The 16,619-nt window shown below is 49.9% G+C and overlaps 1 protein-coding gene and 1 long non-coding RNA gene across 5 annotated transcripts in view; both read right to left on the bottom strand.

Annotated features, from left to right (window-relative positions):
- Positions 1–16,619, bottom strand: part of ASXL2 (ASXL transcriptional regulator 2) — a 246,614-nt gene that overhangs the window by 183,198 nt on the left and 46,797 nt on the right. The window lies entirely within an intron of this gene.
- Positions 5,474–14,006, bottom strand: LOC125634817 (uncharacterized). The gene is made up of 3 exons (XR_007356065.2): positions 13,983–14,006; positions 7,439–7,513; positions 5,474–6,503 (listed from the first exon to the last, which is right to left on the bottom strand). It is a non-coding gene; the product is annotated as an uncharacterized LOC125634817 (long non-coding RNA).

The raw sequence follows: 16,619 nt of genomic DNA on the forward strand, positions 1-16,619 counted from the left end.
GGGATTGCAGCGAGCAGTCCCAGGGGCGGAGGAGTCTGCAGCTCGACCCTGGCAAAGAGGTGGTGACCTCAAGAAAGCTGGCACACTTGGGGTTCTCCCTGGAAACCGTGGGGAGCTGAGAGCACACAGGCCTGTGAGTCCACAACAACTTGGGAACAGCAGAGTGATGGCCTATCACCATCTCCGTAAGAAGGACATTGTAACCCTGTGCAAAAAGAGAGGGCTGCGCATTGGAAAGTTCACCAAAGCACAGTTAACCGTGCAGCTGGAGGAGGATGACCGCTCTAAGGAACAGATTCCTGACCCCAAATGAGGCTATAGCAGGATCTGGGGGCAGCTGGAGTGGTAGCCAGGCATCCCCAAGACTCCTGTCCCCGACCAGACGGGGCTCTTCACGATGGGGTTTCCCATCAGGGGATCGGAAACGGACGGGATTGGAGCTGAGTCCAAGGGAGCAAGAGGACTGTGAGAGACAGCGAGAGCCCGAGAAAGAGCTGCAGAAGCAGCAGCAGCATGAACTGGAGATGGTGGAGGGGAGAGGCCGAGGGGACCTCCCCGGGGTGAGTGGTGATAGATCCCGGGGGGCCAGTTCCGCAGGGAACCTTGAGACTGAATTGCTGCCCCTGGTTAAGGGGGGAGAGGGGGGAGGATGTGGATGCCCACCTCACTGCCTTTGAGCAGGCTGGTGATTTGAACCAGGGGGACTCTGCAGAAAAGCCCCGGTGTCTAGCTCCCTTGCTGGGTCCCAAGGCCATGGACTCCGTCAGCCAGATGGGTGGGGAGATGGACAGGCTCCCAGTCCTGGTCCCATCCTATATGTCTGTGTGGAGTTTCCTGGGTCAGGCCCTCGGACCCCCAGTGGGAGCGGAAGGTGATGGTCAATGGGGAGACATTCCTGGGGTGGCGAGATCCTGGGACAGAGAGAATGGTTGCCAGGCCCTGGGTGGTGCACCCCCACCAGATGCTGAGGGGCTGTGTGAGCTGGGTGAAGGTCCCAGGGATGAAGCCCCTCGCCCTGCCTATGGCCCAGATCCCTGTGCAGACACAGGAGGGTCAGGCAGGCTGGTCATTGGGGTTCTCCAGGATATCAGCTGTGAGACCCTGTTGGGGGGTGACTGTGTCTCTTTGGGACAGGATCCAGGCCCTGCTCCTGTAACGGCCGAGGGTTTGAATTTGAATCTAGGGAACCAATCGGCTGAGAGGGAAATGGTCAGTGAAAATGCAGATGACCTGGCTGGCAGCGGGTAGGAATTGCTAGGCTTAGGCTACCTGCCTGCCACCAGACCCCTGGGGCTGGGTGGGACAAAGATGTTCCCTGCCCCCCTGCACACCCGAGAGGGGGCTTACACTGGCTCTGATGCTGTAAGGAGAGCAGAGAGCTTGCTGCCTGCCCCCACTGGGACAGCAAGGGCACTGCTGAGCAAGTGGGGGAGAGAAGACCCCAGCTGAATGGGGGGACCCACAGGCAGGGCAGGACGACTGCCAACCAGGTTTGCCTGGTCCAGAGGCGCTGTGGGAAGTGAGTCCACGGCAGGGAGGGAGCGGGGCTGTGACCCCAGGCCTAGCCAGCGAGAGGGAACAGGTCCCACTCCCTTCCCCAGCAGCTGAATTCCAGATCCAGCTGCAGAAGGATCCCTCCTTGGAGTAGCTGAGGGAACTTGCTGGCCACAGCGCTGCAAACCCCCTTGGGGAAGGCTGCAGGGAAAGATTCCTGTGGGAGAAGGGATTCCTGTACCGGGAATGGGCTCCCCAAGGGGAAGTAATACTGTGGGGGATCAGGAGGCAGCTGGGGGTGCCCCAGAAGTATCACCGCCAGCTATTGTACCTGGCCCACGATGTCCCTCTCTCAGGACACCAGGGGATCCAGGCTCCAGGCAGTGGCTGCTGAAGAACTGTGACTGGTCCGGAGTCTGTGACGCAGCCCAGCAGCACGGCATGTCCTGCGAACCCTGCCAGAGGGCGGGGAAGGCCCGGGATAAGGGTGAAGCCCCCTTGAGACCCCTGCCCATCACAGAGGAGCCTTTCCAGAAGGTGGCTATGGACATAGTGGGGCCCCTCAGCAAGGAGACCCGGTCAGGGAAGAAATACATCCTGGCGGTGATGGATTTCGCCACCCACTACCCAGAGGCAGTGGCTCTGTCCTCCACCGAGGCAGACACGCTGCTGAACATCTTCAGCAGAGTGATGGTCCCCAGCCAGGTCCTTACAGACAGGGGTCCAATGTCACGTCAACCCTGCACCGGGGCTTGTGGGAGAAATGGGGGGTCTGGCCCACCTGGGCCTCTGCATATCACCCTCAGTCCAGCAGGCTGGTGGAGAGATTTTTATGGGACCCGGAGGATGATGCTGAGGACTTTTTATGAAATCAGCATCCGCAGAACTGAGACAAGTACCTTCCCCACCGGTAGTACGGGGAAGTGCCCCAGGAATCCACCGGGTTCTTCCCTTTTGAGCTGCTGTATGGGAGGAGAGTGAGGGGACCCCTGCACATGGTCAGGGACAGTCGGGAAGAGAACGGGGAAGACCCCCAGGTGGATCTCTTCCCTGAGGTGGGAGCCAATCCTCCCATCAGGTGTCCCCCATTCAGAGTCACTGGGAAAACAGCCCAGAACCTGGAGAGAGAGGTCATGGGCATGCTGGCTTTAGAGGTGATCCAGCCGTTCAACAGCCCATGGGCCTCACCTGTGGGGCTGGTCCCCAAGATAGACGGGTCGATCTGGTTCTGTGGGGACTATTGGAAGCTTAAAGCCATCACCGTGTCTGATGCCTACCCCAGGCCTAGGCCTGGTGAGATTCTAGACAAGCTGAGGGGGGGTGCAGAACTTGGCCCTGGCGTACATTAAGAACATCTGTCTTCAGCCAGACCTGGGAGGAACACGTGTCCCAGGTGAAGAGAGTGCTGGCCTGCCTCAAGGAAGCAGGACTGACCATAAAAGCTGGAAGGTGTAAGGCAGAGGCGTTGTACCTGGGGAGCAGCTGCCCAAGCCTAGAGCTGGCCAAGGTCAAGATATGGTCCTGGGGCCAGTTTTGTTCAATATCTTCATAAATGATCTGGAGGATGGTGTGGATTGCACTCTCAGCAAATTTGCAGATGATACTAAAGTAGGAGAAGTGGTAGATATGGTGGCAGGTAGGGATAGGATACAGAGGGACCTAGACAAATTGGAGGATTGGGCCAAAAGAAATCTGATGAGGTTCAATAAGGATAAGTGCAGGGTCCTGCACTTAGGACGGAAGAACCCAATGCACCGCTACAGACTAGGGACCGAATGGCTAGGCAGCAGTTCTGCCGAAAAGGACCTAGGGGTGACAGTGGACAAGAAGCTGGATATGAGTCAACAGTGTACCGTTGTTGCCAAGAAGGCCAATGGCATTTTGGGATGTATAAGTAGGGGCATAGCCAGCAGATCGAGGGACGTGATCGTTCCCCTCTATTCGACATTGGTGTGGCCTCATCTGGAGTAGTGTGTCCAGTTTTGGGCCCCACACTTCAAGAAGGATGTGGATAAATTGGAGAGAGTCCAGTGAAGGGCAACAAAAATGATTAGGGGTCTGGAACACCTGACTTATGAGGAGAGGCTGAGGGAACTGGGATTGTTTAGTCTGCAGAAGAGAAGAATGAGGGGGGATTAGATAGCTGCTTTCAACTACCTGAGAGGTGGTTGCAAAGAGGATGGTTCTAGACTATTCTCAGTAATAGAAGATGACAGGACAAGGAGTAATGGTCTCAAGTTGCAGTGGGGGAGGTTTAGGTTGGATATTAGGAAAAACTTTTTCACTCAGAGGGTGGTGAAACACTGGAATGCGTTACCTAGAGAGGCGGTGGAATCTCCTTCCTCAGAAGTTTTTAAGGTCAGGCTTGACAAAGCTCTGGCTGGGATGATTTAATTGGGGATTGGTCCTGCTTTGAGCAGGGGGTTGGACTAGATGACCTCCTGAGGTCCCTTCCAACCCTGATATTCTATGATTCTATATGGGCTCTTAACCAAGAGAGCCCGAATTGCAGCCTCCAGACTGGAGTGCTGGGAGAAGACCCGATCTCTGTTTGAACCCCAGGGGTATTGGGGTGGCAAAAGGGCATGGGCCACATAAACCTTGCATAAACCATATGCAGCCTGCAAGTGCCATCAAGCACACCTGACCTAAGGGAGGGCATGAAACTGGAAGGGCATAGAACTGGAAGGGCCTTGTGTAACTCCCACCAAGGAATGGGAGAGATGCTGGGGCATCCATGGGAATGTTGGTGGGTTCGAACTTCCCCAGGTCATGGCTAAAGTGACCTTGCTCAGTTCAGTCTCGAAGGGGGGAGAGATGTGACGAAGTGGGACTGTTCTTAATGTTTCCTCTGAATACTGATCGAGTGCCTCAGTTTCCCCTATGCATTTCTTAAGTTTCCAGGTGGTGGGATAAGAGGGTGTAATTGTTGCACAGCAAAGGGCCAGTGTACATAAATGGCTGACACCCCGTTTCCCGGCCACTGATGGCCTGGGCCCTTCCCCACTGCAAGATGAGAGCTAAAGGGTTGGAGAACAAAGGAATCAGGTGACCTCCTGGCCCGGGAAAGGGACAAAGCCCAGAGGAGAACAGACTGGAGGGGGAGTCAGTTTGGGGCTGGCTGGGGACATGGAGTGAAGTGCAGATGTGGTTGTCTGGCTCACTGCCCCCAAAATGGACCCAGCTGAGGGGTCCTGTTCTCTGTACCCAAAAGCCCTGGTTTAGACCATGTTCCTGTCGTCTAATAAACCTCTATTTTACTGGCTGACTAAGAGTCACGTCTGACTGCGGAGTTGGGGTGCAGGACCCTCTAGCTTCCCCAGGAGCCCTGCCTGAACAGGCTCACTGTGGGAAGCGCAGGGAGGGGCAGAGGATGCTGAATGCTCCAAGGTCAGACCCAGGAAGGTGGAAGCCGTGTGAGCTTCTTGCCCTGAAGACAGTCTGCTCACAGAGAGGAGACTTCCCCAGAGTCCTGACTGGCTTCGTAGGCAGCAGTTCCAGAGCATCGCCCAGGGACTCCAGGACAGGTTCCCAGGGTGAACCTGGACTGTGGGACCACCAAGCCCTCTATCCCACCAACCTGTATTGCCTCTCACACTGTGATGCTGATGTTAAGCTACAAAGCTCTGACACGTACTGCACTTACACAGACGTCCACAGACAGGAACGTGCCCAACTGAATTACATGAATGACCTCCCAGCCACTCATGAACCACCAAGCGAGAGGCTCCAGCTCTTCAGCCTTGTATCTCAGAACTGTCCTGTCTTATTCTGGTCAGAAGCCTGGTCAACGTAAGCTTATTACCTTGTTTGCCACTCTGCCAAAGGCTAGCGGGAGTGCAACAGGCTTTGTTAAGCGGAGCGGAGGTCCCCCGAGCACTTCCATCAAACCACACTACTTTAGGCGAAATATAAAACCGATTTACGAACTGCAGAAAGATAGATGTGAAGTGATTATAAGCGGTAGGCATAGTTACCTTATGAAAACAAACAGTAAACATGCTTTCTAAATCCTAAACTTTTTGTCTAAACAAGAGTCGAATCATACAGCTTTCCTCACCCTGACAGATGATACAAGCAGGTTACAGTTCCTTCATACACAGGCCCAGACTACCTTCCAGCCTGGAACCACTCTTCCCCAGTTCAAAATCTTTGTCCTCCAGACGTTCTTCCAAGTGTGGAGATTGGGGATGGGGGGAAGCCAAGTGATGATGTCACTGTCTTTTTTATACTTTCTTCCATCTTGCTGAAACGCTCTTTGCTGTGGTGTGGGTTAGTCTGCCCCCATGGCATATGTGGCTTCTCTGAGAAGTCTCTAGGACAGCGGTCTCCAAACTTTTTGGCCCGTGCACCCCCAGGGTGACCTGCCACAGGCACGCCGCCACCGGAAGAAGACCGGAAGACCAGCCGCAGGCGGGCCGCCGGAGGGGAACACCAGCCGTGGACGTGCAGAGCTGCTGCCGAAGAAAAAAATGGCGGAGTGCTGTCCGGCGGCACTATACTGCCATGCACCCCCTGGGATCATCTCGCGATTGTCTGTTGATGAGCCATTAACACCATCTGGCTATTGATGGCTACTGCTTCGTTGTAATTGAAAGGCTGGTTGTGGGTGTTCCCAACCTCACAACATAGTTCAGTAACACATATAGTAATACTTCATAACATCACATACAATGATAGTATATACATTCCAACAGGCTATTGTTCAACAGATCAAGACTTACAAAATGATACCTCATAAGGCATACTTTGTCCATAACATATCATAATTTCACAGTGGTGAATATGGGGGTTCCAGGGTGCTACTTTGAGGTACAGAGAGTCACAACATCTCTCCTCCTGCTCTTGTCCCACTCCTCAATCACACTGAGTACCAAACTGTTCGTCCAATAGGCACACAAAACCGTACAACAGGTTCTCTGTGAGCCTCTTCCTTTTTCCATTCTGGTTCAGGGGTCTCTCCCCAAGAGCTCTGGGTGGCTGCCTCAGCCCAGGTGAGATGGAAGTCCCTGCCAAAGACACTACAGTAACAATTTCAAATTTAATTCATTTTAAAAAAACATCTGGGCCCTGGTTTGGGGGGCAGGAAGTGGGTGTTACGGCAATCAGACCAGAAGCCTTTACCAGTACTGGTTCTAACACTATTTCAGACTGGGAAAGCCTTATAGGACAGTCAACTGCTGGAAGTCCCAGAATGGATGGAACAACTTTTCCAGGCAAGTGGTGGAATTCCATCTATGAGAAGGAGATTTTTTCATCACCAGCTGACTGAAAAGAGTATCAAGGAGTGGAAAGGGCTAGTAAGCTACAGAGAAAGCTGCTGGAAGTTTGCTCTTCCCAGAAATCTCACTGACCATGTTGAATTTCTTCTGCTTAAGAACATCTCATGATCACCTGTCAGGAGTGGGGGAAAATTCAGGGGAACATTAACAGGATCCTGAACTAGGATGCAGAGGCTTGCGAACAGCAGAACTGATCTCCCCCCATCTCTCCTCAGCTCGGTCAGTGTACATCAGATGGACAGGAGAAGGCCACTGAACAGAGTCATGTAGAGTTGTAATCCAGACTGTATGGGATGCTGCTGTCAGGCTAAATAATGATATAATTCTCTATCAGTCTGCTGATATGACAGAGTTACAAAGAAAGGACTATATGCAGAAATATGCACTCATGCTTACTAAGCCTATAATCCTGAATTTTTTAAAACAAATTTAGTAAAAGTGAATTGCTAGCTTTTTTCCCCACCCTCTTGGAATCCATCTGGGATCACATGGAGAGAGTGCAAAGGGGAGCCAGGGAAGGATCATGACTTCCACTAAAACTTGAGTCACCTCATTGCATGTAATATCCTCCACCATAAAAATGTTATTGGTCATAATAAACAAATCCTTCCCATTATGCTGCAGTTTCCCACAAAATAATTAAGATGGCGTCTGCCACTTACCTAGTTGCGGCTCTACCTCCTGGTCCAGTATCACTTCCTCTGCAGACTGTTCCCAGGCTCATCCCTGAACAGACCCTTGGAAAATACATCCAAGATGCTATTAGCTCATCCAGCCACACATCTGATCCTGGGCTGGTTCATGCACCAGCATGTTCCTGTGACTCTGCTCCCTCTTGTGTCTCATTCAGTCCCATACCTGTCTCCTCTTCCTCAGATCTAAAAATCATACTGTGTCTGCTCTGAAACCTGTCATGCAGCACTGGGGGCTCTGTGCTTGCAGAGATTGCGAGCACCTGGTCCAACTCTTGTAATATGAGAGGTAGATGGGGAGTTGCCAGACTTACTGTTGCCACCCTTAGCCTTAATGAAGGTTTTTAGATATTTGATGCACTACTTGCATGGACACCAGTTCGCCTGATCCCCACTTTTACAAGCCTTTTCAGTGGTCTCATACAAGTACAGGTTTCAGATGCTTCTCCCAAAACCAGGCTTTCCTGTATGACTCACACCAGAGATTAAGCAGAACCTGGCCACATACCAGCATGCTGGATGGGCATTTTGTAAGCTGTTTGGTAGAGCTGAACTGCTTTAAAAAACTGAAGTAGGCTGCATGGAATGAAGGATTAATTGCTAGCCAGATGAACATAAACCAGCAGGTAGCGTTCAATGTATAAGAAGCAAGTGAGTAAGTAAAAGGGCCAGAACATAAAGGAACCAGGATTTGTGAGACAGCATTGGAGGGCGACCTAACCAAGCTCAGCTACACATGCTTTAGTTGCAGTCTCATTGCAAAATGGGTAGGTAGGAGCATGCCTTAAAGCAAGACAAGTGCTTTAACCAATACTCCCAGCCACACAAGCGAGCTCAGGTTCAAAACATATGTAAGCATGTGCTTAAGAGTTGTTTGTATGTCTATCCTAGGGGGTTTGGGGTAAGACATGTCATGGGGTATGCACACCCTGTCCCCCTTTCGAGACGGGGCAGGGTCGTGACACCACCGCTGTTACAGTGCCCCCAACCGCCTTTACGCCGAAAGGGGCCAGAGTCACTTCCAGCAGCCCTTACATTCAGGGTAGCATGGCCTGGCGGCCAGAGTCAATTCTGGCGGCTCTTATGTTCAGGGTGACCTCGGGTGGGAGGTACCACTCTCTGGGTCACTTCCTACCGCATTTCCAGGAGTTGTAATCCGTTGAGCATCAGGGTTTCCGGGCTCCTCAGCACGGGTGATTCCCTGCGATTCTGTTGGCCACAGCCCTCTGGTCCGATTCTCAGGGTCTCCAGTTCTCAGGGTCTCCACAGGCAAAGGCTGTGATGGCTCTTAGGCTGGAGCCTCCGCCCAAGATCCTTCCCCTCCAGCAGTCTGCTTAGAATGAGCTGGGATGCTCCCTTTTATACTGAGGCAGCAGGTAGAGCGGTGCACTTCCCGCAGCTCCCATTGTCCGGGAACGGCGAACCACAGCCACTGAGAACTGCAAGAGGCCGTACCTGCGGACGCTCAGGTAAACATAGCGTCTCATGGCCTGCCAGGGGCTTACTCTGAACAAGCTGCAAACCAAGTTTGGGGACCCCTGGGCTAAAGCTTGCACCTTATCAATCAGAGGCCGTAACTTGCCTTCTTCCACTATATACTCCAGGTACATCACCTCTTCCTACCTTAGACGGCATTTTGTGGGGTTGGCCATGAGGCCCGCCTCCCAAAGGGCCTTGAAAACACTGGTTAGGTGTCAAAGGTGGTCCTCCAAACTGCCACTATAAATCATGTCATCGTCTATATACACTGCTGTGTAGCGGTCGTGAGGCTGCAGTACTTTGTTCATCAACTGCTGGAAAGTGGCGGCTGCCCCATGTAGTCCAAAAGGCATAGTTGTGAACTGGAAGAGGCCGTATGGTGTGGGGAAGGCAGTCTTTGCCCTGGAGTTTGGCATCAGGGGAATCTGCCAATACCTGTCTGTTAGATCTAGTGTCAACAAATATTTGGCTCCCCCTAGTCACTCTAGGAGTTCTTTGATGTGATGCATTGGATATGCATCAAACTAGGAGATAGCACTGACTTTTTGGAAATCAATGCAAAAGCAGATGGCACCATTGGGTTTCGGGACTAGAATGATTGCGCTTTGCCATTCACTCCAAGATTCCTCCACGACTCCCATCTCAAGCATCATTTCCAATTCCTGGTGGACCGCGTCTCATCTTCCTGGGGAGGGGCCGATGGACCCTCACCCTCTGTCCTGGGGTTGTTGGGATATGGTGGCTTATGACATCAGTCCATCCTGGATGCATTGACAAGACATCCAGGAAGTCCTGTATGAGACATTGTAGCTGTACTCATTGTTTGGGGCTGAGGTCCTCACCAATTATCACTGGCCCTGGGTCTAGGGGTTCTCCTACTAATGGTCCCAGTTCCAGTTCCGGGAGGGGGGAGGATGCAATGAATAAGGCCTCTCTGTCCTTCTAGGCTTTCAACAAGTTCACGTGATACGTGTGTACTTCTTTCCATCGCCCTGGTAGCCTGATTTCTTCATCTACCGGTCCTACCCGGCGAGACACTTCAAAGGGGTCTTGCCACTTGACTAACAGCTTTGATTCAGTGGTGGGCAATAATAGTAGAACCCAGTGTCCAGGTTCAAAATGGCGTACCTTCATACCTTTGTAATGTTGTTGCTCCTGGGTTCACTGAGCTCGTAACAAGTTTTTTTGAGCGAAGGCAACTAAGGCTTGCAAGTGCTCCTGGAGCTGTAACACGTAGTGGGTGGTTCCCAGGACCTGTGTTTCTTGTGCCTCCCTGTCCTCTTGATCCAAGATGCCCCCAGTTGTCTCCCATAGAGTAGTTCAAAGGGAGAGAACCCAGTTGAGGCTTGTGGGACCTCCCATAGAGCGAACAGTAGGGCAGGCAATAAGGCGTCCCAATGTCGGGGGTTGTCTTCTGCAAACATGCGGACCATTGACTTGAGGGTTCCATTAAAGCATTTGACTAACCCATCCATTTGTGGGTGGTACACCGAAGTCCTGAGGGTCCAAATGTTCATGAGGCGACAACTCTGCTACCAATCTGGAGGATACATTGGTGTCCTGATCGGTTAGGATCTCCTTGGGTATCCCAACCTAAGCGAAAATCTTCACTAGCTCCGTCGCGATGTTAGGGGCCATAGCCCTGTGTAAGGGAATGGCCTTGCGATAGCGTGTTGCATAATTGACCAGTTCAAGGATGAACTGGTTCCCTGACTGATCAGATAGGGAACTGGTCCCACGAAATCCATACCAATTCATTCAAACGGTACGCCAACCACAGGGAAAGGTACAAGAGGGGCCCTGAGTACCCCTTTTGGTCTGCCCTGCTGGCATTTAGGGCAGGAAGCACAATAATCCCTCACTTCCTGGTGTATGCCAGGCCAGAAAAACTGGCGAGCTATCCTCTGAAGGGTCTTCTCTCTACGCAGGTGTCCCACCCAAGGTTTTGCATGAGCCAGCTGCAGAAGGCTCCGGCGCAGTCTCCAGGGCACCAAGAGCTGTCGGATGACTTCCTGTGTTTGGGGTTCCTGCACCACTCGGTAGAGGCAGTCCCCTTGAATCTCAAACCATGGTCCTTGTGGTTAGCGTGGCATATCGTCTCCCTCTTGGTCTGGGGTCGCTGCCTGCTCCCAGGCTCGACTTAAAGATGGATCTACCCTCTGCTCCTGTACGAAGTCCTTGTCACACTCCAATTCCCCTGGGGCATCTTCAATAGGCTGCTCTGTACCCGGAGGGGACTTTGCAGGCGACTCAGGGGGTTGGGATGGTCCTTCTCCAGGTCGGGTTCCCTGGAGTTGCTGAAGAGGAGTTCCCCCCCTTGTTGATCCTGTGGCTCCTCCTCCTGGAGGTTGACAGCCATGGCCTCGCAAGATTTCCCAAAATTCTGCTCAGTCTCATCCCACCACCACAGGGTAGGCTAACCTGGGAGCCATGCCAACTTAGAGGGTTTCTTCCCAGCCATAGATCAAGTCTTACTCATGCGGCAGGGTAAGGCGGTATATCCCCACTGATACACTAAAGGTGTATACTTGCCCCGGAGAGTTAAAGATCGGGAACAAGTCCCTCCTGAACAATTGTCTGACTACAGCCTGAGTCTACTAAGGCTGTTGTGCGAACTCCATCCACCCAAACTGGTATTACAAGTTTTTCTGGACCCTTTCTCCTGGCCCAAGGGCCAGCTACAAAGACCTGCCCATAACTACAATCCATGTAGGGGGCAGTCTTGCCAAAAATGGTCCTCTTGGCCACACTCCCAGCAATGGTCACAGGTTCCCCCAGTCCCAGGGTCTGCCTTCAATGAAGTCTGTCCCTCTTCAGTGTCTCCTTCCCTGTTGGTCCAACTGATCGGGCGCTGGCCTTCGCGGGTTGGGGGCTTAGCTGGTGGATGGGGGAGGAGTCGTGATTCCCCTGGGTCTATTTTGTGAAAGCTCCCCAAAGCTGGTCCATCCTTCCTTCTCGGACTCCTGGGCTTCCGCAGTCATGTCTCTGGCCCATCAGCCATCAAGTAGTCCTCCATTAATTCTACGGCCTCTGCCAGCATAGTCAGTGCCACTGTACCCACTCCTTCCCCCCACCTGGGAGGATCTGGATAAACTGCTCAAGGACAACTGTCTCTGCTACTTGAGCCAGTGACCGTTTCTCTCTCTCCAACCAGTGACAGATGTTGTCCCTCAGACATTGGGCTACCACCCGGGGTCTAGCCCCCTGCCGGTACCTTTCTTGGTGGAAGCACCGTCGGTATGTGTCGGGGTTGATTCCTGTCTGGTCCTGGATGGTGACCTTCATTCTCTCATATACTAGGGCATCTTGCAGATCTAACCCCCACTAGGCTGCCTGGGCTGGCCCCATCAGGTCGGGCGCTAACAGCGTAGCCCAGTTTTCTAGCGGTCATCTGGCAGTGGTGGCTACCCATTTGAAAGTCACCAAAAATGCTTTGGAGTCATCACTAGGCCTCATTTTTGAGTCGTATTGGCAGACCAGGGGGCAGAGCCCCCAGGTCCTGTCCAATTGGACTAGGGTTCGGCGCACCAGTCGGGTGCGTCAACCCAGCCATTTGCTGGATCAGGTGTTCCTGTTGGGTCTGGTGCTGGATAGCCAACTCTCAAAGCAGCTGCTGCTGGGTCATCTGGAGCTGGGGTTGACTAGCAATCTTCTGCATCAGCCGAGCCTGCTTCTGCTGACTTTCCAGCATCCATCTTCTCTGTCTCCATCTTAGGCAAAGCAACAAGTAGGCAGGTGACAGAAGATTACTCTAATAATAATCTCCTCCCCCGGGGCCCTTCAGCAGCAAGCACCTACTGAACCCAATTTATAGAAAAGACAATTAAACTGTTGCTTTTATCATAATGAAAAAACAGCAGAATCAGTAATGGGCACCTCTAGAATGCTCAATTTACTCTCCATGGCTGAAAAACGCAGACAAGTTATACTAGCTTACCAACTCCAATTTCTACTTGTTAAAGTCATTCTAACAGTAAGAGTACTATACAGTCCCCAAAACAACAAATATTCTTACAGTTTATTGGGTCATTATAACTGGAAACTTCTACCCCTCTCCATCAGGCCATTCTGATTTACCAGCATAACTCCCTTTTTTTTTAAAGCTCTGCATTCTGCTACAACTCGGAGCTTAAGGCCAGAAGGGACCATCACATCATCTGGATAATACAGGCCATTAAATGTCACCCAGACACTCTATAGTAAGCCCCAAAACTTTAATTAGACCAAAATATTTCAGTACAAATATTTTGAGCTAAATACATATGAAGTACCCAGAAGTATGGCTAACACTAGCGAACGCTTTGGGTAGTCTACCAGATACTTTTCTGCCACCCACTGGCTATCTCCAAGACAATAGTGGTGTTTCCCCACTGCTATTCTTCCACATTTTATGGATCTCTCTTTTGTGTATGAAGTTAGTGAATGGTTTTCTAAGACTGACTTACCTTATGCCCACTGTTTTACTTGCAATAAACTTTCCAATGAACAAAAAAAAAAAAAACCTACCAGAATGTTCTCTCAAGAAACCTCCTTCACCAAGTGATACATTTCAATATTCCCAAATTATCAGCATTTCCAACAGCTCACACAGAACATTAGAACAATTCTATAGTTATCTAGATAGCGAAGTTTCCATGTGGATTCAAGTTATCTCCCTAGTCCAGTGTTTAGTACCAATACCTCATTCTCAAGTCATAAAAAAAGTCTGGCATAGGTAGTGTTTTGATTGATTACTCCCTTCCAAAAAGTCTGGAATGTCATTCATTTAGGCCTGAGGCAACCACCACCTTCATTTCCCAATAATCTGCTCTTTTTTAAAATCATGAAACCTTGAAGTTATCATCAGTAGAACAATGTAACCTAGGGATCTGACCCTCAGCTACCTTCATGAATACCAAGAAAGAAAAAGCAGTTCCAGCATTGAGCCATCTCAATCTCATCTGTCAATAAGTTTTCATCACTGCCCTTTAATATCTTTACAGCCTTGGCTAGCTGCTCATACTACTTGAACATTTGAAGAATGATTTTTACTAACCTTCTTTTCATCATTCTTCTGCATGGCTATAATTCCTCCAGAGTCCTTGCGACCCTCTCTATCATGTTTGTATTTCCTGGGAGATATTGATGCAATGTTTAGAGAGTTATATTGCCAATATTACTTTCTTACACAATCTTTGAGTGTGCGCATCCATTTTTCACAGAATACACTTCACTCTCATAGTTCCCCAGTCCATTCCTAACAAGGCAATCTTGTTTACTGCATTCTTGCCACCTTTCTAAAAAAAGTTTCAGTCAGAAGTTAAAAGGAAGCTAAATGCAAAACTCAAGTTAAACTCCAATACAGACTCTTAGTCTGGCAACTAATTTATTGGAATTTATTGGTGGAAACATATAGACAGATGCTAGTGTTTGTTTTCTCCAGCAGTCTACAACAAGCTTAGATAGTGAGCTCCTTCCGGGTATCAGACTCCTCTATAACCCTAATGATAGAATTAAAGATCTGCAGAATAAAACCGCTCTCCAATCTGAACCAGAGATCATTAGGCTTGCACCATTCCTGGACATTACATTCTGGCATTAGACAATGAATGAACTAATCTGATGAGGTTCAATAAGGATAAGTGCAGGGTCCTGCATTTAGGACGGAAGAATCCAATGCACCGCTACAGACTAGGGGCCGAATGGCTAGGCAGCAGTTCTGCGGAAAAGGACCTAGGGGTGACAGTGGACGAGAAGCTGGATATGAGTCAGCAGTGTGCCCTTGTTGCCAAGAAGGCCAATGGCATTTTGGGATGTATAAGTAGGGGCATAGCGAGCAGATCGAGGGACGTGATCGTTCCCCTCTATTCGACATTGGTGAGGCCTCATCTGGAGTACTGTGTCCACTTTTGGGCCCCACACTACAAGAAGGATGTGGATAAATTGGAGAGAGTCCAGCGAAGGGCAACAAAAATGATTAGGGGTCTAGAACACATGACTTATGAGGAGAGGCTGAGGGAGCTGGGGTTGTTTAGCCTGCAGAAGAGAAGAATGAGGGGGGATTTGATAGCTGCTTTCAACTACCTGAAAGGGGGTTCCAAAGAGGATGGATCTAGACTGTTCTCAATGGTAGCAGATGACAGAACGACGAGTAATGGTCTCAAGTTGCAGTGGGGGAGGTTTAGGTTGGATATTAGGAAAAACTTTTTCACTAAGAGGGTGGTGAAACACTGGAATGCATTACCTAGGGAGGTGGTAGAATCTCCTTCCTTAGAGGTTTTTAAGGTCAGGCTTGACAAAGGCCTGGCTGGGATGATTTAACTGGGAATTGGTCCTGCTTCGAGCAGGGGGTTGGACTAGATGACCTTCTGGGGTCCCTTCCAACCCTGATATTCTATGATTCTAACCCATTTAAATTAACTGGAGAACCCTCTGCACATTAGCCTACTCACTTCAGTCTGAAGAGTGAGTGTAACACAGCAGTCTCCTTACAAGGAATTAAAGTAGGATCTGAATGCCAGATATCTGAATGCTACCATCTAATGTGTGCCCCATTAAGAGGGGCACACCAAAGGAAAGCAGTGATGGATTTTTCCATGATTTCAGGAACAGAAAGATGGAGAGAGTATGAAGTAGCTCCTCATATATTTCATACACCGTGGTAGGAGCAGGTCCAGGATGACCGACAGGCCCAGGATGACTTGTCTACTGCTAGGTGACATACCATTATGGAAAAAGATTTTCTCCGGTGAGTTTATTTCTTGGAAGGAGGGAAGAAAGAAGTGACAACAGTTATGACGGTTTAGTTATAAATGACCGTGCTTGAGTACACAGAAGTGTAACATCCATGCAGAGTGCCTACCTACTCAGGGATCCTGCAAGTGCAAATGTAAACAGGACTATAGAGGCAGTGGATTTGAATGCTCTGGTAAATAACTGTTGATCCCAGGAGGTGTATCACCTTTACTTCTCTAAGGTAACTGAGGGATGGTTATTGGAACCAAATCCTGCATTCATTAGCCAGACAAAACTCCCACTGAAGTCATACATATATTATAAGAGTAATCTCTTATTGCATATATAATCAGAGTATTCTTTTGGCCACTTTCTGTTACACCATGGCAACTCCTCTAATATCATTGGGGATCACACAGCAATACAGTGTTCAAGCCTGGAGGTTTGTTAGAATCAATACTGAGGAGTCTCCTGGCAAGAGCTGGATCACAGATTTTGTTTACAGTAACCCAGTTTACCTGCTCTCTCTCTCTGTTTCCTTAAGACTTGTTTTCTTTACCAATATCAGGAGGAAGAAAGAACTTTGACCTATTAGTGAATTTTCAGTGAGCATTCTAAGTCTGGCATTGGTGTCAATGCACAGTTGAACTCTTGCTATTTATTAGCCTCCCATGTAAATGAGGGGTTAAATTTACCAGTTCCAAGTCAAGCTTCTTCAGCTGTTTGTCTTGCCATATCTTGCCACTTGCAGGAAGCCTTGGAATTGGCTTTATTTATTTCTAAACAAACCAAGAGAGTCATGGAATCCATGACAGCTCTGACAAATGTTAAGCCTTACAGAGCACTGAAGAAAACATCTGTCATGTACTTCTATGTTTGTTTCACCACCTTCTGTATTAGTAGCCCTGTATTTTAACATTTTGTCTCAGTACGTTTTTTTCTAGAAATCAAACAGGGG

The sequence above is a fragment of the Caretta caretta genome, chromosome 3, assembly GCF_965140235.1.
Source record: "Caretta caretta isolate rCarCar2 chromosome 3, rCarCar1.hap1, whole genome shotgun sequence".
NCBI classification, from domain to species: domain Eukaryota; kingdom Metazoa; phylum Chordata; order Testudines; family Cheloniidae; genus Caretta; species Caretta caretta.